Source organism: Mustela nivalis, assembly GCF_964662115.1.
Source record: "Mustela nivalis genome assembly, chromosome: 9".
Classification (NCBI taxonomy): domain Eukaryota; kingdom Metazoa; phylum Chordata; class Mammalia; order Carnivora; family Mustelidae; genus Mustela; species Mustela nivalis.
In genome coordinates, this window is record NC_139028.1 from 92,858,274 (window position 1) to 92,883,941 (window position 25,668).

Consider the following 25,668-nt stretch of genomic DNA (forward strand, 5'->3'; position numbering starts at 1 on the left):
CAGGCCAGAGTTTGAGCACTGCCTCTAAAGTTTTCACAGTAACTTGACAGTACCTCTTAGCAGGTGTGCCCAGGGTTCAGATGTCAGCAGTAGATTTTGGTAGTTCTGATGAAGTTCTAGAACCTAGGTGAGGTTCGGTGGGCTGAGGTCCAGAGCTGATGACCAAGAAAGAATTCTTGAGACGGGACAGGGGATAGGACCCATGGGCAGGAAGGGGACAGGACCCATGGGCAGGAAGAGCTGCTGCCCTGTTATCCTGAGGAGTGGCTGATTATATACACAGGAGTTGGGTAGGTGAGAACAAAGGGGGTGATGTTAGTCTCTAAGGAATTTTGGAAGCAAGGTCTCCAGGACCTTGAGGGGCTAGCTATTGTTGGGAGAAAGGTTATTTATTACTAGTAGTAAAAATCTTCTTGTGAGACCCTTTAGATGTATATCAATGGGCCACATACTTGGGAATGATTCTCGACACTATCTTGGAGATCTAAAGTTTCACATTTCTCCTATCAAGTGTCCTTGTTAGTGAGATTTGGGTTTAGAAGAAATTTAACTTTATTTGGGGCTTGAGGAACTGAGTTATTTGCTTCTGGAAATTGTGCTATTGATAAGGTAACTTCTTTGTAGATCTCTAGGACATTTGTAAACCAAGGGAGACTCTGTCTTGCAGGATTGTGATCTCTGCAAGTTAACTATTTGTTTCTTGTTTATGGCAGTTAGGGGTGCCTGAGGAATGTCACACACATTACCGAGGGGAGCGGGTGGAGAAGGGGTGCAAGGTGCCAGCTTTTACTTTGTCCTCAGCCAGCCTCCTGCTCCCTCATCAGTTCTACTTCAGGTTTCAAAGGGGACTAACTTCACTAGAGTGTACAAGTCCTAAAAGAGCTTTGGCACCATGAGGACATGAATACCCCCATGGCCATAATGGGGATGATAGGTAAATAGACTTTAAACCCCACAGAACCTGCAACTCAGGGAACGCCATAAGGCAATAGCTATGGGGGCAAGAAAGGGCAGAGCCACAGCAGGAGGGAGAAGATATCATCAGACCTGCAGAAACTGACAGAAGTCCCACCAGTATATGGGGAACATCTTTTGGTGACCCTTGGGAGTAAATGGGGGAGAACACAAGGGCCTCTGTATTGACACAAAATGCTGAGACTGGAAGGGACCTGAGAGGTCCTCGACTTAATTGGCCTGCTTTATGGACCAACTGCAGCTCAGAGAGGCCCAGCAATTTTCCAACATTGCACAGGTAGTTAGAACTCAATATTTTTCAGCCCCCTAATTAACACCTTCAATATCCAAAAAATATCCAAGTTTTTCCTCCAAAATTAAAAGATTTTCTTATGTTTGCAATTCAGTTGACTGAAGTTGAGGGAGTATCTTGGGGCCATTTAAGAAGATATGGAAAGGATAATTCAGTGGTATGTTTCCAACTGTAGGAACTTCAGAACATGATGCCACGTCTAAAGCTCTGGATCTCTAGAGTTCCCAGAACTCTTATAGCACGATTGGAGCTCAGGAGTCAGAGGATGAATCTGCACTGAGCCCTTTCCCTTTCTGTCCTGCCTATTACCTCTACTTCACCTCTGTACCACAGATGCCTTATCAACACCTATCAAATCACTCCCTGGGTTAGTTTGTGATGGGGTGAGGATGAAGAAGGACCAGAAGATAGGCAGAAGGACCAGGAACAAGTCTCATCCTGAGTCAGACTTGTGAGAGACCAAGACCCTATGCTGAATATAGAGGGTCAGTTTGTGGGAGAATAGGAACAGCCAAGGGAAAAGGGTCTAGGCCTGGAAGAGCAGATAGATTTCCTTTCTGGTATCAACACTCATCAGCTAATTAGAGATTCCAGAGTGACAGATTAGGGACCAAGCTTTGTGGGATGGTTCTGTGACAGGCCAGGGGTGTCTGCCCTGGATAACAAAAGAGTAAATGCTGTATTCTTGCAGTATATGTTAGCATTGCCAAATGGTTAAGAACACAAACTCTGCAGACCTTTTCATCACTACCCCTCCTGACGGGTGACCTTGGACAAGTTACTTACCTCTTCAATGTCTCATTTTCCTGACTTGTAAAATAGGACAAAAAGCCATAAATGTGAACATCAAATGTAATAACAAAGGAACAAGATCTAGAACAATGCCTGGGACACAGTCAACACCAAATAACTGTTAACAATAATTACAGTGGTATCCCTGATCTTGGACTATGACCATGAAATGCTTTGGGGTGTCTGCCATATGTAAGGATGAGGATCACATTTAAAAGGAAAAATAGAGTAAGATGAAAACAGAGAGGGAGGTTCCTAACTATAGAGAACAAACTGAGGGTTGCTGGAGGGGAGGTGAGAGGGAGGATGGGGTCACTGGGTGATGGGCATTGAGGAGGACATATGGTGTAATGAGCACTGGTGCTATATGCAACCGATGAATCACTGAATTCTACCTCTTAAACTAATAATGATACCATGTATGTTAACGAAATTAAATTTAAATAATTCATAAAAATTAAATAAAAATAAAAGGCCATAGTAAATAAGGTGTTAACTGGGCAACTTTTCTCTCTTTTTGTTTTTGACTCTATCTATAAGGCATTTTGAACCTAGAGTATTGAAAACAAAACTTAAAAGTATGCTTTAAACTGAATGCTGTGTAAAGGGAATGCTCTCGAAACAATGTGGATTTCAAAAAAAATAACCTCTACCTAATCCACATTGGTGCTAGGTATGGGCTTTTGTTTAAACCACTGGTGCTGCTTCATTAGCTTACTCTATGATTATTTTTAATCTGCAAACTTTTGAAAATCTTGCCCCTGCCCTGGAAAGGGGAACAGGGGCATGGGAGTGAAGAGGCTTTAACCAAGCAGGCTTGGACCTCAGATTGTGTAAGACTTTGCTGTGTACAGAGCAAATAGGGGTTGAAGCTGGCTTGACCTCTCTGAACTCCACTGTGTTGCCCTAAGACCTGGCAGCTCACAGCTCCACCACTCACTTCAGGTCTGTCAACCAGGGGCTGTTGGTTGGCTCATACCCCATGTGCTTCAGTCTGGTTGGGGAGGAAGTGTTCCCTCATTCTCTTCTGCCGCTTTACAATGTGTGCTTTCTTGCTAACCAACCAAAATTGTCTTGCTAACCAAGACAATCTCTCTCTCATCTCCTTTTATCTCAGCTTATTTTCAGGGGTCCACCATTATAATCATTCCCTTGCAAATACCCTCAACTCCCCCCACCTTCCCCGGTGCCCTATTTGTCTGGCAAAAATCCACTTGCCAATGAATCCACTGTTCTACCTCCTACCTTCTCTACACTTCTATCTGAACAACTGGACACTGCAGGAGGAAGTCAAGGAATGAAGTTTCCTGGTGTCACTTAAAATTCATAATCCAAAGTTTCAAAACAGAACTCCCACTTTTTTCTAGAAGTCTGACCTTTGTAGTTCCCAGGTGACTGTTTTGTTCTCTCTTCCTCTACTTTGCTCTGGGGGTCCTGCCTGCCCCATACTTCACGAAGAAAATAAAAGTGACCAGACATGCCCTACTTTCATTCCCCTAACCAAAAAACTACAAACCTGTCTACACGGTGTCCACTTCCTGCTAACCACCTGTTTCAAAACACGAATTGTCTCCCATCTCCCCAAAGACCACACTCTCCTGCCTCCTCCTATCCTCTCAAGGACTTTTTTCTACCTACTGCCTTCCCTCCTGCATCCCCAATGTTCCCCCTTCTGCCATGTTATTCCCATCAGTACATAAATATAATAGTATTTATCTTAAAGAAACAACAATCCCTCATTAGCCTAACAGGCCCCCCACTGATTCTGCTCTTCTTAGCCAAAATCTCCCCAAACTGCCATACACTCTATTGCATATCTTCTCCCACTTAAGCTTCAATTCAAACCAGACTGGTTTCCATTCCCACTTCTTAACTGATGTCATTTTTGTCAAAGTCACTGTCAGTCTGTAAGCCTCCCCCCTGGGAGCTTCCCTAGGTGTAACCTGAAGCTGGCCCCCCTATGCAGAGGGTAGGAGAAACCAAAGAAAGAGGCCACCACTCCATGGTGGAAAGTGGCGTCTTAAAAAGCAAAGGGGACTTACTTGAGCAGCAGCAAAACAAATGGATCCCTGCTGCCAATCTTCTAAGTTTATAAAGAGGCCTTAGTTGGGTTCAGTCACAAATACTGCATGCATATACCATTCTCAACACCACATCACCATCTTATGCCCGTGTCCTTGGAGCAGCCTCTGGGAGCAGGAAAGGCAAGTGGAACTCACATTCCACAAACAGGGAAGAGGGTGAGGAGCCTCCAATTGCTTGGATCCAGCTCATGAGTCAGTCGAAGTCATGGCTTCTTAATTATCTTCACCAATAGTCACCCATGACCTTGAAATTCAAGAGGTACTTTTCTATCCTCTTCTTAACCCAGTTGAGCACCCACTCCTAGAAATGCTTTCTTTCATTGACTTTCCTTTTACCTCACTGTCTGACTCTTCTTAGTCTCCTTGGCTGGTTTTGGCTCATCCCCCAGTATTCTAACAACAGGTATCCATGGTCAACCCTGGACCTTCCCTAGGACATACTCATCTCAAGGCTTTAGAGGCTGTCTGCGTTGGTGGAATCATCTCTATGCTGATGGCTCCCAAATTCATTTGTCCCATTTGGATGAATAATTCTCATGAGATCTAGACTGTAGTAATATTATTATCAATATTAACAACAAAAAAAGTAGCTAAAACCCAACTGTTGACCACATGCCAGGCCTTTCTGAAATGCTTTATATGATGGAATAATTGATCTTCATCACATACCTTTGGAGTCGGTATGTTGTAATCCCCATTTTATTGATAGGGGGATGGAGACAGAATGCTTGTGTCTTTTGCAGTCCCCAATTGGCAAATAGTAGATCTGGAGTTTTAAACTGTGCAGTAGATTTTATCTACCAGACAGAAATTTTGATATCTATTCATTCAACATGTTTTCATGATACATTGCTCAAGACAGAAATATGAAAGCCATCTTTGCATTATTTCTTTCTCTTGAGCTCCACATTTAATCTCTTTGGAATTCTTTGTCATTTCAGCTTAAAAGTACATCTTGAATCCAATGATTTCTCTTCATTTCTCCAGCCATGACCTAGTCCAGAGTTTGTCTGCATTGGTGCTTCTGACATTTGGGTCTGGATAATTGTTTTGGGGGGGGGGGCTGCCATATGCTTTTTTAGGATGTTTAGCAGCATTCTTGGCCACTACCTACTAGAGGCCAGTAGCACCTATCCCCCCATCCCTGTCATGACCATTAAAAATGTCTCCAGGCACAACTGCCAAGTGTCCCCTGGAGGACTGAATCGACTAACTGAGTCCAAGTCCTCACCTTTTCCTCACTGAGCTATAATAATCTCCTACCTGGACTTTTACTTCAAATTTTATTTGTCTTCTTATTTTTTTGTCCCCAAAACAAACAGAAAATGGAAATAAGATAATCATTATTTAAAATGTCTTACTGCTTTCTAATCAAATTGGGGGGGAAATTTGGAGATTTGTATTTATTTGTATGTTTTCCACCTCCCCTGTAAGACTCTAGGGCCCATAAAGGCACAGGCCATGTCAGTCTTGTTACTAAGGTGATCCTCATGCCCAGCACAGCCTGGCACAGAAAAAGCCAGTCACTCAGAGAGGCTAATAAATGAACATCGGTTAGAATGGTGGACTAAGTTCAAAGACTTCCCCCAAACCCCTGATGGTGGAGCACCGTGCAATCTTGGGAATATTGATGTGAGGGATTTAGCCTCAACCTGATGTGTGGCATTTAGCCACAACCAGGAGATTAATCAGAGCTGACATGATTTGTCTTGGAAAAAAAAGGAAATCCTAGCTGGGCTACCACTGTGATTTCTCGAGCTGTGAACTGGTCGGTCCCAGGTCAGCCTTATTATTTCTGGCCCCAGTTTCCCACTACTGGCTAAGTCCTTGGGTAGCATGGTTTTCCCCCTTTCAGTTTGTGGTTAGTAACTTGGGGGAAGTACCCCATTATTGATTCTGCTGGGACCTGCAGCCAGGATGTTAGGAAACAGGAATTAAGTACAACTCCCTTGGAGCCATTTCAACAGCTGTGGTTTGCGAGGAAGTCCGCCTCTCCCAGAGCCAGCTTCAGGGTAGAGATACACAGCAAGGATGGCGCTTGGAGACTTCCTTCTGGGAGCACACTTGCAGCATCACGCCTGGGGTGTGTGTGCGTGTGTGTGCCACGTGCACGCGCACACACACGTGCCTGTGTGTACCAGGCACCTGAAAATGGACTAGCCATATCTAAAGCTAGGAGAATCTTTAAGCAATATTTAGCTGCATCTTCTCATTTAATCAAAGGAAATTGAGGCCCTGAAATATCTGACTTAACTTATGTCGCACAGTTAGTTGGTGAAAGAGCTGGGTTCAGATAAAAGTCAGGTCTCCTTCTACCATATCTGGAAATTTCATTTCAAAGTATACCGTGTGTGTGTGTGTGTGTGTGTGTGTGTGTTTTCTGATTAAAGAGTAATATGTACATGAAGATTCAGAACTGCCATCCTGAACACTCTGGGATTGGGTTAGCCCTCAGAAGAACCACTTGGAGCTTCCCCTCCAAGGAGCAGCACATGTCAGGGCCCATTCCCAGAGGAAGCCTGTCTCTGGTGAAATCCTGGTGAAATCCCAGCCTTGTCCTCCAGCCTCACCTGAACCCTTGCATACATACCCTGTTGATTTCAGCCATGACTTATTAACCACCAGCAGGCCTGCTGGGGTTCCTTCTGCAGCCCATTATCCATGGTCCTGCTTTAGCCAACTGGTCAATCCCTACCATGACTCTTGCCCCCTTCCCTAGCCTAGTTCTTGTTTGTTCTGAACACATATGAGCCATGCTCCATACCTGTGGACTCAACCAACCCCTCAGCCCTTTTTCTGAAACCTTGTCTATCAGCCCAGAGCGCCTCCCCTTGACCCATCAAGAGAATGCAAGAGCCCAGACAGACCCCATCTTCCTTGGTTAGCCTCCCCCTTCCCTGGAAATACTGAGAGGAGAGGACACCACACGGGGTCCCACCTGGTTTGTTTTTATTTTTCACTGGCCTGTTTTACAACATATTAAATTATGTGGACCACATCAAATTTTTGTTGGAAGTGTCCAAGGGAATAATAGATATGAGCATAAACTGTATTTACAATGCCAGAATTTGGCAGAAGAGAACAAATAATGTGAGATACGGGCTATATGCTATAGCCCAAAGTGAGTCCTTTGAGATAAGGGTTTGTCTTTCTTTTTTTTTTTTAATTTAAATTCAATTAGCCAACATTTAGTACACCTCCAGTTTTTGATATAGCGTTCAATGATTCATCAAGCTGCGTACAACACCCAGTGCTCATCACATCACGTGCCCTCCTTCATGCCCATTACCCAGTTACCCCATCCCCCTACCCACCTCCCTTTCTGCAGCAGTCAGTTTATTTCCCAGAGTCAAGAGTTTCTCGTGCTTTGTCTCCCTGTCTGAGTTCTTCAAGATAAGGGTTTTTTTTAATGTGTAAAATCAGATCCTTAAAAGATCTAATTAGAGAGAGAGCTATGCAAGAAGTGAATATAGATGTGTGTGTGTGTGTGTGTGTGTGTGTGTGTGTGTGTGTTTGGAGGAGATTGATATTAATATGGTAGATGTTCACTATTTTTTTTTCTTTTTCTCTTTCTTTCTTCCTTTCTCTCCCTCTCTTTTTTTCCCCCCTTTGGCTATCCATCTTCCTATCCCCTTTTGGGCGGATTTCCCTACCCTGATATTTTGTGTTGTAGATCCCAGTGCCCTCCGCCCGTCCTATAGAAGCTGAGAGAGGGAACTTGTGAGTTCTGGCAGCGTGGGCTCTTAACCTCCACATACCCAACCAGCTGCCCCTCTGTGAGACATGGAGTCTCTTGATCGTGGCGTAGGCTGCAGGGACCCACAGAAATATGTTTCTCAGCAGAAGTGACAGTGACAGCAGGAGGAGGCAATGCCTACACTACCACTAGTATCCACAGCATGTCTTGGACAAGTTCTTCCTAAGACCTGCCCTTGATGGTGCTTACTGTTCCTTGTAACCCTGGAGCTGCTCTAGTTTCTGCATTTCCCCAAGCCTCACTCTCCTACCTTCCTGGTAATTCTGTGAACATCCCTAAACCCTCCCAACAAATGTCTTCTTGGCTTCAGTTAATCTTGGTTGTTCATGCTCAAGAATTCTGGATCATACAATATGGGGGAGGTGAATTAACCCTCAATTCTCAATGGCACAGCTAAGTCACTGGCCTTAGGAAAAAAAAATTAAAATGCAAACAAATAAAAAGCCAGAGACGTGCCTATATGATCTATGCATTCCAAGGAGATGAGAGGAGTTGTGGGCACCAATGGCTGTTCATCCTCAGATCTGCATGACCACAAAGATAAAATTAATTGAATGAATGCGTGAAATCATTCTTCAGAGCAATTTAACTCATCTTTGAGTTTCCTGCCCAGGTGAAGAACTGGAGTTGGAAATGACTGTACCTACTGCTGTGAATTTTATGATACCATTTACCAAGAACTTCAGAGTCTTTCTTGGCACCACGAATACGCCATCTGATCACTGCCTGGAGATGCAGGAGAGAACTGGATTCTAGAAGTCCTGATTTCCTTCAGCTCTGCTTCCTTCTTGTGTTCTGGAAGAGTGACATTAGAAAAGGGATCAGAGGCAGCAACAGACCCTATTTGGGAGGCAGATGAAAGCAGAAGAGAGATGGATTCTCCTCTGGTTACTTGAAACCCTGTGACTGCCCAGCCCTGAGCTTATGTCATATTCATGGATCAGCCCTGAAACAGGCTTCCGTACTACTGGGAAGCTCTGGAGCTGGATGCTAATTCCCAAATATGACTGAACATATTGCAGAAGGAACATGAGATCATCTGCAATGCACCATCTGGAGGCTCTGTGGAATGTAAATTCTTCTTTGAGACCTGGTGACTAGGTGAGCAGACTCCTTGTGGGGACCTTGTCCCAGCGGCAGCCCCACCTAGCTAGCATGAATTTGGGGACAACACCCCATTATATTCACAGGGGACATTTTACACACCCTCTTTTTTGTATTTGTTGGTTTGGTTTGCTCTGTTTCAGTGATCTTGTAAGGAGCATATTTCTAAGTGTTTTAGATCACACTTTCTCTAAAATCTAAGCCAAGACAGGCAGGACTTCCAGAGGACAAGAAGGCATTTCCTCTTCTGGAAAATGAAGGTGTGGTGGACTAAAGAATTTCTCCATAAATTCCTCCAGGAAGGCCTAGGCAGAGCTGTTCATCAGCTTTGAGGACTTTTAAAGGCACAGGCTGCTTCTCCTGCTTCCCAGATAAAAAGCTGCGCACACCTTTGCAGAGAGAAGACCTGAGGGTATGTGGGATCAGTGTTAGAAATCAGTAGGGAACAGGCTTGATCTTGACGGTAAGGGTGTGGGGGAGTATCCTTAACTAATTCTGAGTCACCAGGAGACCGATTTTCCAGCAAGGGAGGCTTGAAAGAGGTAGGAACACCCAGCTCATGCTGCTTCTGCTTGGGAACATTTAAGAGGGCAGTCTGATGGATTTTGCTGCATGGCGTCGTTCTCCTTGTGAACAGGCACCCCTCAGATCAGTGTCCTCAAGGAGCTGCTTTGCTTGGATCTGATCGAGAGATAAATATACTTGTATTTAACATAAAAATTGGAGAACTTTCATCTTCAACTACTCGCATTTCAGTCTCTTGCTCTTTCTCATGGGGGCTGGGAGAACAAGAGTCAAATTCACGTAGTTGCCCACTTCAGAGAACATCATGGCTCATCTTTAGGTTATACTGTTCTGGCACAGGTGTTGATGCTCAGATGGAACTTACTGGAGGTACCGTCTTGTCTTCGTGGTGCCATTTTCTCTAAGGATCTCCCAAGTCTTATTTTAACAGCAGAAGCCTATTTCCTCTGTGGACCAAAAGTCTGAGAGGCAGAGAAGGATGGATCCTGAGGAGTCTTAGTTCCTTAAGGTCTGCTCTCTTCAGACTTTTGGTAGGATAGTCATCAGAGGAGGGATGGGGAGTGAGAGTGTTGTTGAGAAGATGATCAGGGAATCCCCCATTAAGAGTCAGTTTACGTACGTGGTGGCCCAAACTCACAGAGATCTGGGTAGAGACAAGGGTGAAATAAGACTGTGTTTTGGAAACTGTGGTAAGCAGGAGGCAATGAGTCAGTGCTTACTATCCCCAGAAAGTGATATTGCTCACTAGGGAGGCTTTGGGGTAAAGCCTGTACATGCATCTGGAGGTGGAGTTGGAAAAGCAGATGGGCACCCGGGAATTTGGAGGGAAAGGTGTGTGGTGGGGGAGAGACTGTGAATGAACAAACGGGATGGGGGGGAACCACATTGGGGAAATAGTACTGAAAATGGGTCCCCACGGTGGAAAGAGCAGTCAAAACAGAAGCAGAACTGTCGTGTTGTATTGATAGTGAAGGGAGATTTGCAGGTTGTGTGGGAAACCCACAGGCATTTATTTCATTTTCTTCATGCTTCTAATTTTAATTTCTTTTCAATCCAACGTGTGTGGAATAATTGTGGTTTAGAGCAATGTAGTCTTGGGAACCTCAGGGCTATACTTAATGTCCAAGTTTAGGGTTCAGCCAAACATAGCATACCTGGAAACAGTCTTTTATTTAGCAGTAGCTAAAATAGAAGCTGACTCACAGAAGGGACAGAAACACATCTGGTGCCTGCCTCATGCCTCCTTAGACCCCAGGCTGTTGAAGAGCCCGGACTTTGCCTGCTCAGACCTTGCACTCTCCTCTCCATTGATATCCAACCACCGTGGCCAGCGACAATGCCCCACACACTGGTCCTCCTCTAGTCATTGTCCCAGCTGTGGGTGACTGCATGTCTATGAATGACTTTCAGAGGTGATCTACAGGGCATTCCAGCAACGAACATGTCAGCAGCTCCACTTACTGTTCTAAACATGGATGATGGAGTAGAGCTCAGTTTTGAAATATCCATTTTGCCTAAATTGGATTTCACCTGTGCTCAAAGGGAAGAGGGAAGAAGAATCCATCTGGTTTGGAAAAAGACATGTCCCCTTTTCCCACCTTGTAGTCATCAACTACAGTCACCGTATACTCTATCTATCCCCGGGCCCTAGCCTTGGAACAGAGGAAGGAATGGGTTAGGATGGAGCATACCAATCCCTATCTCAGTGGCTCAGAGACCAATAAAAGTTTGGTAGGTTATCCCCTTGTGTCCCACACATTCTTGCTGTCATAGACAAGACTATGAGAATGCTCCAGTGCAAAGTATGCCTGCATCAGGGGAAATCAAGATGATCCCTTGGAGACAAGAAGAAAATACTAGAGCTTCTATTATATTTATTTAAAATTTTCTACCTGTGTATGTCTGGTACAATGTGTATATTGGTAAATTTATTCTAGCTAACCATCCGTCTGTCTGTCATCTATGTCATCTGCCTTCCAGCTATCCATCCTATCAGGAGGTACCTTGAGCAGCATTTTGGAAGAACACATTCCTGGGACATTCTATTTCAGTAGGTTTCAGGGGAGGCCAAGGAAACTGTAGTTATCTGACTCATTTATCTTCATTAAGGAACCTTTTCTTAAACGTCACCTTACACAAAATCCAAACATGTACAACAGATAAGGATGGGACCCTATCTTCTGAAGGAGGCTGGAGGTAAGGGCAGGGCATGGCCCAGCCTTCCTTTTACTCCATCTTCCCTCTGCTCTCCTTGATCTGCATAAACTCTCACTTGGAAGCCACGGTGGCAGCTTCTGAAAGATGAATCTTTGGAGGTCTAGTGTTCCATGTTTGAAACTGAACTAACAGGGTTTGATGTGGGAGATCATTCCCACCGACTGGGTCCCTCTTAGTCTGTTCTTCATGCCGTATGCTAAACACCCCCTCTGAGGCCAGGCTAAGTGAAGGGACGGACACTTAGAATAGGCTCCCTCCAGGGGAGCTTTCCCTAGGCCGCTTCCCACCATCCCATGACCGCTTTGTCTGTCTTAGCACAGGGACTTCCCCTGAGTAAGCAGTCAGGACTCACAGACTCACGAGTGTTCACGTTCATGGCAGAGGACGACCAGCTTATTGCAGCCAACATTTCTCTGATCTTCTTTCAGGTTTGCAATGAGCTCCCTCTGCAGAGGAGATTCTGCTGAAACAAAACACAGTCCCATATCCTAGGGGCATCTCACCTTTTAGCTGATTCAAATATGCTTACGTATGGTTATGATTGCCTTCTAATTTTGCTGGTGTAGAGATGGCCTATTTCCCAAGGGCAATTCACACTGTCATTTATAGAATCATACTGCCCTCATGAATAACTGTGAGAGGCAAAAATTGCCTCACAGAATTAGGGGGAAAGGTAGGGTTTGGCAGCTACAGACAGGCTACCCTGATCCCCTTTCAAGAAAGGGCCCCCTGCCCAGCTACTAGGAAGGTAGCTAGCTCACAGCCTCCTCTGTGAGCCACCTTTGAGCCAAAGCCACATTCTATGCCCCAGTCAATAAATGATCAGGACCATGGAAAAGAGACCTGGCCATTTCTGCCAGATGACGACTTGGATCCCACAGGTGATCTTGCCCTGGAGCAACATTTTGGGCCAACAGAGGCAGTATCCCAATCAGGTGGCTTTCTCACGACCACTCCTGCTTCCTCACACTTTCCCACAGGTGCTGTTCCTCACCCCGGCCCAAACCTTATGCACTTCTAATTCTGTTTTACCTCACACTTTCCCACAGGTGCTGTTCCTCACCCCGGCCCAAACCTTATGCACTTCTAATTCTGTTTTAGTATCTTCTTCCTAGAGAACTGGAGACTGGGGGTGGGGACTGGTGAAGAAAATAAGAACCAAATACAAATTACAACATTTCCTTAGCTTTCTTGAGTCTATAGCTCCCAGCCCCTGCATGGGAATAGCCCCGGGGGAGCCTCAGAGTTATGGCCCAGGGGTCAGCAAATACACATACGTGCCTGGGGCCCAAATACATCATATGTTTAAATATTCTTAATAGTATATGTGCTATTTTTCAAATACATGAATAACAATACACTAAAACTTACTTTTTTAAATAGTGCATTTTTAGATCACTGGACACCAAGAGTTTTACACACACACACACACACACACACACATTGAGGGAGGGAAACTTTTTGTACTGCAGAGGAGTCCTCATGAAAAGAACTGAGAAATACTGTTTTAGATGATGTGGCCTTCTCTACTGGGAAGTTCTCACATAACTTCTAAGTAAACTTGGAGAAAATCTGCCTGATGTTTCAGTTGAGCAGCTCTAGTTTGACAAATATAGATAGCTGAGAGGTGCGAGCATGACCAGTTCTAAAGGGGACTGGGATATCGTGTGGCCTTCAGGTATAATTTTAAGCCTCCTAAAACTGTGCTTGTGTACCGTCAACCTGGGATCTTGATCCTGCTGCTTACAGAGACAACCAGGCAAAAAGTATTTGGGTTGGGTTAAACATTTCTGTTTGTTTTGGGACAGATCACCGTGCCTTAACACACCATGGTTATCTTTAGAAAACAGGTTCAACGCGACTATGGATTGCCATTCGGGTAAAACCTTACCTCTGCAAAAGACCAGCCATCCTATACTACACAGAATACAGAGACTCATTCTGTGAAAGGAGACTAGCTTGTTCAAAATCACACAGGTAAGTGACGCACATCTTTTTTTTTTTTTTTAAGATTTATTTATATTAGAGAGAGAGAGAGAGTGTGTGAGTGAGCAAGCCGGGGGAGGGGCAGAGGGAGAGAGAGAATCCTGAAGCAGACTCCCCACTGAACGTGGAGCCTGACATAGGTCTCAATCCCAGGATCCCAAGATCATGACCTGAACCAAAAATCAAGAGTTAGCCACTTAACCGACTGAACCACCCAAGTGCCCCAACACCTTTCTTAACGATAGATGGGAGGCAAACAATGGATTGAGATTTGAAAGTGGTCAAGAGTTACCAGCTGTAACAATCAGGATATGCTGGACTTTGTTGCTATAACAGATATCACAAAGATATTAGTAGATTAACATGAAGGAAGATTATTCCTTTCACCCAAAATCCATTGTAGGTCTGGATCGTTCTCTGGGACATCACATGGTGCCTCAGGGATCCAGTCTGCTTTACTCTCATGACACCTCCATTTCAACAAATGACTCACAGTTCCTGCAGCAGAGGAAGAGCATGCTGGAAGGTCTCTCACTGAGAATTAAATGCCTTCATCCATATGTAGAGGCTGCTGTCACATGACCCTGTGTGAAAGGCCAGGAGGGTTGCATAAAAGCAAGCACCAAAGAGCACTACCGCACCAACCTCCCAGAATGCCAGAAAATTCCATTAGTTATTATTCGGGTGAATTTCAAAAGTTCCCTATGAGTCTTGTTTAAGTTACTATCACCCAATAGCATATAAATTATGAGTTAGCTTATCAGCCTTGGTTTAGTCACTAGTACTTTGAAGGAATGAACAGCTAGGGGGTAAACACACTTTAAGATCACTTCTTTTAAAAACCAGCCCAGGGTCTGGCCAGGCAGGACAGGATTGTGTGGAAGACACTGTAGAGGCCCTGGTTCTGGGGAGGAATGGTAGTTGAGAGCGGTGAGTGTCTGAAGAAGACTTTCAAAGAGAAGAAGCAGCACTGAGAGACAGTAGAGCTGCTGATGACCAATTTTCTTGCACTCATCATTTTGCCCCAGGGTGCCTATGTGAGACACCTTTCCAACGTCTGTGGGTGTCATCTGAATGATACCAAGTCTTATCAAACCTTTGATCTTATTTTATTCGTAAGAGCTTGTCTGACCTGCCCTCCCTCCCTAGCCTATGAACACCGCTTTGAAAAGAACATGTTACTAGCCTAGGCTGTTGGGTTTCCAGTCACATTTGGGTGTTGGCCGGGCTGTGCAGACTGACATGGCAGAGATACACACTGCAGAAGGAAGTCAAGTTTAGTTTCAGCACGAACTGATTAGATCCTTGACATTTTCCAGGCTACTACTTCTGTTGGCCTGGCATACACAGGCTGAGGTCAACAGCCAAGGCTGGAAAATTTGTTAGCATTTTTGAGCTGAGTGTTTACCCAAATCCTGTAAGCCATCTGGGTCTAGGGGATGGACTTGAACATCTCCTTTAAGTTCTTGCACCTTTTCACTCTGAGCTAAAAATATTTGTGAAGAACTACTTCTGCCCATAGTGGATATGGGATGTTTACTCTCAGACTAAAAAGTATTACAAATGGGGGTCAGATTAGAACAGAACAAAGCCTAAGGGTCTGGCCAATTGACTCTATTAGATTTTTTTTTTCCTTTAAAAATGGACTAACAGGCATGTGACTTTCTAGTCCAGGGCGTGACTTTGGAGTCAGACTGCCTGAGTCCCTAGGCTGACTCAACCGCTTACCAACTATGTGGTTGTAGGCAGATTACTTAATCTTCCTGAGCCCCACTTCCTTTATCTTGAAAATAAGGACAGTTGCATCTACTTCAATAAATTTGAAGTCCATAGGGAGCACTTGGTAAATATGAGCTGCTCTTGTTTCTGTTGTGCTGTAAAGAGATTCTGGGAGAGAAGTCTGATACTCAACACCTATGACCATTGTTTTTACTGTCAGTAATAATCCTACAAGATTGAATGTGACATACCAGCACATTCCATACTTCAGTTTCCATATCCATAAAATGGGACCAAGGTTGCTGGCTTTTCCTACCTTATGGGATTTTGAGATGCATCTAAGGAATAAGAGATGGCTTGAAACATGAATATATCCTGTGGGGGTGGGAGATCTTGTCCAGGCTGGGCACAGGAATAGCACCAGTAGCCATGGCAGTGGGAGGGGGTCGTTGTCCATCCCACGCCACGTATGTGAATGTTGCCTCTGCCTGTACGGTGATGGAGGAGCCAGATTCTCTTGGGATGTGTGGGGCTAGTTCTTTCTGCTTTGCCTGTGACAGAACCCCATGTGGCTGAGAGCACTGCCTTTTGATGTTCACCACCTCTCTCCTGGAGTCCGAAGTGCTTCTTCTAGAGGTGGTTAACCGCTGAGGCCAGTGCCAGAACTTGCTTTCCAGCTCAAGGACCATAGGACAAGCAAAGCCAGGTCCTACAGCAGCAATACGAGAGACCCAGGGGATGTGCAGACCCTCCCACCCTCTCCTATCTGAACAATCCTTTTGAGATGAGTTGCTGGGCTGCCCCTGGTTAGGAAATAGCAGGAAGCTTGCATTTGTAGAAAAAGGAAGGGGGAAAAAAATCACCGATACCTTCATAAAACCCAGCATGTCACAGCTCCTGTTTAAGGGAGAGGATTCATTTTCCCCTAAATTGAGATTATTTGGGATGGGGTGTTGGGGTGGAGGACGTGGAGGGAGAAATTGAACTGTCCAGAGCCAGACAGAGATTTGCATATATAGTAAAATATTTGAGGTTCTCATCTGAGGGAGAGTTCTTTTGTTCCAAGCATAGAAAAACCGACTTTGGCTAATTTAATAAAAAATAAATTAAAAAATACACACACATACATATCATACCACACATACATATCATACCACATGCACACATATATATCATACCACACATACACATACATGTTAGAAAGCCACAGAGTCAAATAAAAAGCAGAGAACTCTGGCGTCATACAGGACAGGAAGCTGGGAAACTTAGGTTGGAGAAATGAATGGATTCCCCATTAGCCAGAGGTTCCTTATGTCCTCTTCCCTGGGGAGAGTTAATTGGCCTCGCTTGATGCCATGCCAACTACTTGACCCGCAGGAGATGAGACACCTTGCTTTGGGCTTTGTCAGGAGGGTGAACAGAATGCTGAACAGGCCACAGAGCAGATGTCTACTATGGTCGCTGCTTTGTCTCATCAGCCTCGTCACTGTAATTAGTTCCCCGAGGCTGCCTGGATTTGCATTCGTCCAAACGGAGTCAATGTGTTTCTGTTTCATAGCATCCTTGATAAAACTCGCCCATGTAAAAAGTAGATGACAGTCTTCTCACCCAAGACAAGATCTCTGCCTTGTCTCTCCAGTCCACCTAGAGAGCCAGTGTTCAGCCCTTCCTGAAGAGGGCTACCCACCTTGCCTTGCTTTCTCTTTAATAGCTCCCCACACTGGATCATAGAAGTTTGGGCCTTGAGGGCCCTGGCTGTGCCACCTAACCGTTGTTTAAAACAGCAAACTAAAAATAAGTGTCACCAGGACCGCTCATGTTGGCAATGACGGTTGGGCTGCCACCTCACCACAAAGACACTTGTCATTTGGGGGTTTGGAAAAGGGAAACACTTAAGTGCTAGTTTATCAGCCAAAAGAAGCTACGACTACAAACACACACACACGCACACACACACACACACAACACCCGTCCCACCCACAGACTTCTGGTCAGAGTATCAGCTTACAGGGGAAAGTTTAGCCTGTTATAAATTAAAGACACAGAGATGTTACTTTATTTACACACTTGGGGGAGCGGGGGAGAGGGTATGATGTGAGACCACAGCTGCTGCCTTTTGGAAGTTTCCAGGGAAACTAAAAGAGAAAAAAGTGGTTTTTTTTTTTTTTAAAGTGTTAGAACATTTGCAAAATACAGAGGAACAAAGAAGAACAAGTCTGCAACTAATATAGCACTAATGTGCTATGTTAATATTTCACCATGTCTCCAATCCTGGCTTTTAAATGAGGAGGAAGGTCAATGGCATGGTGCCCACCGCGACTGCTTTCCTGTCCTATCTGCTCGCACAGAGGGAACGGGGGTGCCCCAGATGAAGTAAAAGTGTCACAGGGACAGCTACCATGATGACAGGTCTTCAGGCATGCCGTTCACGTGTGTCCTTTATGCGCTTAATTGTAATGTGAGGCATTCCCCGTGTTTTGGAATTTCTTCGCTCATGTCACTGACATGGCTTTATAAGATTCTGTCAAATGGCTGATCCATGCCCTGTGGAAGCAGGCCCGGCCGTGGACATGATGCATTACAGGGACCTGCTGTGACAGAACTCTTTGTGCATAAACCAGAGCACCGTCTGTCGAAGCAGAGTCCGGCCAAGCCACCTGCTGGGTGTGAGGTCTCCGCACTGTCCCCTGCTCTCACTGGTAAAAAGCAGTTCTTAATTGAACAAAGTCTAATGATGCATTTCATAGGGTGTTTCAACCCAATTTTTCTTCACTCTTTTCCCTCTTCTCAGGTGTCTGGTAGTTATTTCTGGGATTGTTAGCAGGCATGCCAGAAAATCAAAAGGAGGACAACCTGTGTTTTAGGTACTTCTTACTAAGTCATAGAAAAACATGTGATGCGGGACTTTAAGAGCTGGGGTGAGATCGAGTAAGAAAATCAGACAAGTCTAGATATTGCCTTTAACAATATACTAAGCACTCTTGTATTTTCTCAAAACAGTTTACGGTGCTATTGTTTTTACCGCTTCCGTTAGGCACAAAGCAATTGTGTATGTGGCAATAGCAGTAATAACTCATTTTTAAGGCAGAGAAAAGAATTTACAAGCCCACATTCTTTTTCCTCTAAAAACATCTGACCTTCCTCTCCTAGGAGCTCCTGGGGCCCAGATGGTGAGGTCATTCCTCTTTCCTACTTCATTTAGCTAATCACCTATGCCTGCATTTTAAAGTGTCTGCTAGAACAGTGATCAAAGCAGTAACAAGAACAACTGTTAACAGAGTGCTTACTCTATGCCAGGTGCTGGTCTGAGTCTTCGGGTGGATGGACTGATACGTTTAATCTTAGCAGAGGGAGGATGTCTAGTGCAGATCCCATGGGACATTCTGGGGAGGTGGCAGCCGCAGGAAGAGTGGGAGAAGACCATCCTGGCATGGGTGACGGGCCCCAAGTATGGAGGAATAAGGCCTCTTCTGCTGTGGCTGCAGGTTAGAGAGCAGGAACATGGTGTCAAATCCAGTGGAAAGCATAAGCAGCCAGAGAGGGACAAGAGCAAATCGTTATCGCAAGAAGACCATGTATATTTTCGCCGTGGGGGTAGATTGCAGGTGACGTGCTCAGAAGGCGCTGTTGAGGAAATGGATGGTAGTAGCCTGGACTCCACGGGCTGCTGGTGGTTATGGACACGAGTGGATGGACTCAGGATGCACTTTGGAGATAGAATTGACAGAACAAAGGCCAAGTGCTGGTTTTCCTGTAGGCTAATGGCCGTGCCGTATTCTATGATGTGAAAACCTGGGGGAGTAACTGATTCATGGGCGGGGAAATGGAAGGTTTTATTCTTACCTTCAGTTGCCAAAATTGACACAGTGGCCAAAAATAACACAAAAGTAGTAGTTTTAACTTTTTAGTCATTTTTGTATAGTCATTTTGTATAGCATTTTTGTCTGTATACCAGACAGAACTAGGACTGGGTGCAGACAGACCTAGCTAGGACTGCCCTTTGCAACTTTGTTGGGGGGGGGGGGGCTTCCAGCAAACTCCTCAGCCACTCACCACTGGATGCTTCAATTTTCTCATCTCTAAAAAGGGAATGAGTATCCTCTGTCCCACACAGCTGTTGATACAATGTAGGTACGGCTCCTAGCCCAGTTTCTGGGCTAGTAACGCCACATATATGTTAGTTGTAGTTCTTTGAAATAACCTCCAGAAGAATATGCTGCAATATGCAATATAGTCTTCCTTGTGGGGATCCTGTACATGCCTTAGCCTGGGTGACAAGTAATGATCTGGATAAAGAGCACCTGGAAGGCAGGGGTGCCCCCAGATGTCTCCTTCACTCACTGTCTGACGCCCCACATCTAAATATTTCATTCCTTTGGCAGAAAGCTTTTTTCCTTACTGATATACCCAATCTAATTTGTTATTATTATTTATTATTATCTTGTAATCTTTATTTTAAGTAGGCTCTATGCCCAATGTGGTACTTGAACTCATGACCCTGAGATCAAAAGTCACATGCTATATGGACTGAGACTGCCAGGCATCCCATTCTTCACGGAAATACCAATGGCCTTGAGAAAGAGAATTATTCAAAGCATATTTGTCAATAATAGACAGTCATCATAATATGGTGATTAAGAACATAGATTCTGGAACCAGGCTGCCTGGGTTCAAATCTCACTTTTGACACTTACGAGCTTTGCGACCTTGGGCAAGTTACTGGACTTCTTTGTATCTAAGTACCCTCATCTGTGAAATTGAGACGTTAATGATTCCTACCTTAGGGAGTCGCTAAGAGTTTTAAAGGAGCTAATACACACAAAACCATGCCTGAAAAATAAGAACCACTACATAAGTATGTGCTGAATAAAATACAAAAAGTTAAGGTGGTAAAACAGATGACTTTGAGAAGGCGAGAGCAAGGCAAGGCAAGGCAGGGCGAAGGGGTGCTGGGTCTCTGAGAAACCCGGAGTATGACAGTGTAGGCAGTCATGATAGGAGCAGACAGCAGACTTTTGTCCTTCTGTTTTGTCTTGGCAGGCCGCCAAAGAGAAAATCCCAGCATGACCCCAGTCCCAACTAGGAAGGCGCAGTTTTCCCCTCCTTAGAAGCAGCTTTTGCATCCCCGTGGGCTCAGGCGAGGTACCATGCTGTTGCCATCCACAGAGCTCTCTACCCGGAATCTAGAAAGGACTTGGCAAGGCGTCCTCTACCCACTTGATTTGGCCTGAGTGCATGATTTCCTATGGCTTATCAAGGTCCTGATGGAAATCCGGCCTCAAGACTACTCCTCCAAAGCCTCAAGTGATAGTCATAATTTCTGATGCTGTTTAAAATGGAGTGGAGAGGCCAGGAAACGTGAAAGTTTCCTTTCTTGTCAGCCTCTCTTAAAGGAAAATGCTTGGTAGGCTGTTCTATCTAGATGACAGTAGGCTTTTATCATTAATCTCCAACTGAGCCAAACTTGGGACAGAACATTTTTAGAAGACTAGGACAGGAAAAAAGTGGGCTAGTGAATCTGCAGACTCTAGCAGAATCTAAGGAGTACCCCCTCGATTTTCCCAAGTGCAGTGAGAATGTGGAGAAACGAGATCACTCATACACTGCTGGTGGAGTGTCTAATGGTATGGCCACTCTGGAAGGGAGCTTGGCAGGTTCTTTTTTTTTTTTTTTTTAATTAAATTGATTCATTTATTTTCAGAAAAACAGTATTCATTATTTTTTTCACCACACCCAGTGCTCCATGCAAGCCCTCTATAATACCCACCACCTGGTACCCCAACCTCCCACACCCCCGCCACTTCAAACCTCTCAGATTGTTTTTGTCTATAGTCCATAGATTGTATTGTCCAGAGTCTCTCATGATTCACCTCCCCTTCCAATTTTCCCCAACTCCCTTCTCCTCTCTAACACCCCTTGTCCTCCATGATATTTGTTATGCTCCACAAATAAGTGAAACCATATGATAATTAACTCTCTCTGCTTGACTTATTTCACTCAGCATAATCTCTTCCAGTCCCATCCATGTTGCTACAAAAGTTGGGTATTCATCCTTTCTGATGGAGGCATAATACTCCATAGTGTATATGGACCACATCTTCCTTATCCATTCGTCCATTGAAGGGCATCGTGGCTCTTTCCATAGTTTGGCGACCGTGACCATTGCTGCTATAAACATTGGGGTACAGATGGCCCTTCTTTTCACTCCATCTGTATCCTTGGGGTCAATACCCAGGAGTGCAATTGCAGGGTCATAGGGAAGTTCTATTTTTAATTTCTTGAGGAATCTCCACACTGTTCTCCGAAGAGGCTGCACCAACTTGCATTCCCACCAACAGTGTAAGAGGGTTCCCCTTTCTCCACATCCTCTCCAACACATGTTGTTTCCTGTCTTATTAATTTTGGCCATTCTAACTGGTGTAAGGTGGTATCTCAATGTGGTTTTAATTTGAATCTCCCTGAGGGCTAGTGATGATGAACATTTTTTCATGTGTCTGATAAGCTTGGCAGGTTCTTAAGAAAGAAATAGGCAACTGCCATACCCCCCGCACCCCAGCAATTGCACTCTTGTCCATTTATCCCCGTGAAATGACAAATTAACTTCCACACAAAAACCTGTAATCCAATGTTTATAGCATTTTTATTGGTCATATCCCCAATTGGAAACCACCACCCAGATGTACTTCAGTGGGTGAATGGTTAAACAAATTTTGGTGTAGCCACACCATAGAATATTACTTAGCACCAAAGAAGGAACAAAGAGCAGGGCATGCCTCAAAGTGAGTCAAATGAACATTTTGGCTTCCCAGTGCATATAAAAGTAATGTTTATAGTACACTATAGTCTATTAAATGCGCAGTAGCATTGTGTCTATAAAAACAATCTATATCCCTTAATGACAAGATAATGTATTGCTAAAAATGATGCTAATTATCATCTGAGCTTTCAGCAAGTCATAGTCTTTTTGCTGATCGAGGAGGCCTTGCTGCTAACTGATCAAGATGGGGGTTGTTGAAGGTCAAGGTGGCAATTTCTTTAAGGAAATAATGAAGAATTTTACTGCGTCTATTGACTGTTCCTTTCAGAAATGATTTCTCTCTAGTACGTGATGCTGTCTAATAGGATTTTCCCCACAGCTGAACTTCTTTCAAGCTCTGCCACTGCCTTGTCAACTGAGTTTATGTAACATTCTACATCCTGTGTTGTCATTTCAACAATCTCCACAGCATCTTCCCTGGGAGTGGGTTCCATCTCGAGATCACTTTCTTTGTTCATGCATACAAAGGAACTTCTCGTCCATTCAGGTTTTACTCTGAGACTGCAGCAATTCAATATGGTAATAATGGGAAAGATTGAAGGAGTATGAGGGTTATCACAGTGTGCCACAGAGACATGAAGTGAGCAAATACTGTTGGAACAGTGACGCCGATAGACTGGCTCAAGGCAGGATTGTCACAAGCCTGTAGTAATAATAATAATATTGCTAATGATAATAAATGAGATATGCCTATATTGACACAAGCAACAACCTGGATGAATTTCCAGAGAAGCATCTGAGTGAAAAATCCAATTCCCAGAAGTTACATATAGTGTGATTCTATTTACATAATATCCTTGAAATAACAAAATAGTAGAAATGAGGAACAGATTAGGAGCTGCCAGGGGTTAAAGAAGTGGTTGCCTCCATCAGAAAGGATGAATACCCAACTTTTGTAGCAACATGGACAGGACTGGAAGAGATTATGCTGAGTGAAATAAGTCAAGCAGAGAGGGTCAATTATATGGTTTCACTTATTTGTGGAGCATAACAAATAGCATGGAGGACAAGGGGAGATGGAGAAGAGAAGGGAGTTGAGGGAAATTGGAAGGGGAGGTGAACCATGAGAGACTATGTACTCTGAAAAACAATCTGAGCGATTTGAAGGGGTGGGGGGTGGGAGGTTGGGGGAACCAGGTGGTGGGTATTAGAGAGGGCACGGATTGCATGGAGCACTGGGTGTGGTGCAAAAACAATGAATACTGTTACGCTGAAAAAAAAATAAATTTTAAAAAATTACACAAACACTGAAAACAATATGTATTATTTGTAAAACAAAATTCTATTACATATCTAACCATATCCCCACTGTTGTTTTTTTGGATATTATCATCTTAAAGGTCGTTCCAAGACTTTGGAAAAAAAAAAAAAAAGAAGTGGTTGAAGCAAGATACAAGTAGTGGTATATTTACAAAAATATAATACAAAGAATCCTTACAGTGTTGGAAATCTTCTGTGCCTTGACTTTATCAGGGTCACTATCCTGGTTGCGATATTATGCTATAGTTTTTGCGAGGTGTTCCCCTGAAAGAAACTGAGTAAGAGTGTAAGGGAACTCTATCCTTTCTTAAAAATGGATGTGAATCTGTGATTATCTCCAAATTAAAGTTTAATTTAAAACAAAAGGAGACAGGAGAAAGATGGTTAACTATCCTCAGACTCACCTTGAACTCTAGCAAGACCTAAATAATGCTCTTCAATTTTCCCATGTTCCCTGCTTCAAGGAATTTCTAGTCATAGGAAGACTTAACCAGATGAGAAGTCACGCAGACGGATTGTTCCTTGCCACACAGTGAAGTCTTCAGTTCACCTACTGTTTATTAGGACATTCATTCATTCAATGAGCATTTATGTCCCTCTTATGTACTCAGGACTGTATTTGGTGCTGTGAATACAAGAAGACAGATACTAGACTCTGTCTGACCTGAATGGAGCTCCATTAGAAGGGGATCATTTCACAGAGTGCTGCTAAAGATGCACTAGAAAGGGTAATGCAGACAGTGTTAAGGGAGTGAGACTCTTTTGATAGGAAAGTCAGGAAAATCCTTTCCTAGTGAGTGTTTTTATGAGAGCTAAATGATGGAACAGAACCCTAGAGCTCGGGAGAAGAGCAGTGCTGTATTACTTCTAGAAAGGTCACTCTTGCAATGTAAAAAATACATTGAAAGGAAGCAAGAATAGAAGTGAAGTGACCACTTCACAGGCCATTTGGGTGGTGGATTCCTCATAAGGTTTAGCAATGGAGACAATGGCACCATGCTTTCTGGGAGGAGAAAGCCTGTGAGGAAGGAGGGACTAGGTTTGATTGGAAGAAAGAAATTAAGAATTCTGTTTGGTTATGCTCATCTTTGTATATCTGATGTGGTACACTGGGCCACAAACATAGTACAGCCTCCTTTTCCTTAATCCCAGCCGGTGCTCCATTAGCTCTATGTCTCTCCCCCACGTCCAGTCTTGAATGGCGTATCACCCTGCAAGGTGTCTTCCTGCATGCCAGCCAGGGTTTAGGTTATGCATATCGAAAGTATGGAGCTAGCAACCTGAAGGTGAACCATGAATTAGGGGAAATGGAAGCTAAAAAGGAACCAGTCAAACTCTTCATTTTTCCCTCTCCTATAGACTACTCAAGGATACAATATCTTCAGACACCTCTTCCAGAGAAGGACCATATGCTAAGTGAACACAAATTCTGAGTGACCTGCTGGGTGTGTTGGCAGCATTCTGAGGTGGAAGTGAGGATGGTAATACAGCCCAACACATCATATCACACCCTTGCCTTTTTCCTTTTTTTTCTCCTACACCCAATACCCAAGGACTTACACCTCTCGATTAAACTGTCAGAATCTTAATCCTTCCTTTGGGCTCCGTTTTATGAGGGACTCAATTAAGACAACATCCAAGTCGAGATGTCAGCTAAGAAGTTAAAAGTCTAGAACTCAGGAAGGAAGTTAGGATTGGAATGACTAACTTGGGAAACATCAGAAGTATATAGCATTTGGGAGCATAGGAGTAATGCAGTCACATTGAGAGAGTGTGTGGATAGAAGTATGTGTCAAAGAGCAAACCTGAGGCACTCTAAAGCCTAATATTTGGGGGTAGGGGGGTGCTCCAGCTGAGGAGAACTGAGAAAGGATAGTCAATGAGGTAGATGAAAATCTGAAGAGATGATAATTGGGTGGGTCAAAACTAGCTAAGAGGTCTAGTAGTGTGTGTGAGAGAGGAGACCATTGGGTTAGGAGCCATAGAAGTGGCAGGTGGCTTGAGGAGAGCAGTTTCTGTGAGGAAGTAGGACTGGAGTGGGTTGAGGAGACAGAGGGAGATGGGGAAGTGGAAATAGACAAGTCTTTGAAGAAATTTACATGAAAACGGGGAAGAAGTAAAGTGGGTAACAGTCCGGCAG

At 44.2% G+C, this 25,668-nt stretch overlaps 1 long non-coding RNA gene across 1 annotated transcript; it reads left to right on the forward strand.

The window, feature by feature from the left end:
• Positions 1–201: 201 nt before the first annotated feature.
• On the forward strand, positions 202–25,110 carry LOC309873405. Its single transcript, XR_014316345.1, has 3 exons — positions 202–290; positions 13,590–13,723; positions 24,888–25,110. It is a non-coding gene; the product is annotated as an uncharacterized lncRNA (long non-coding RNA).
• Positions 25,111–25,668: the final 558 nt, after the last annotated feature.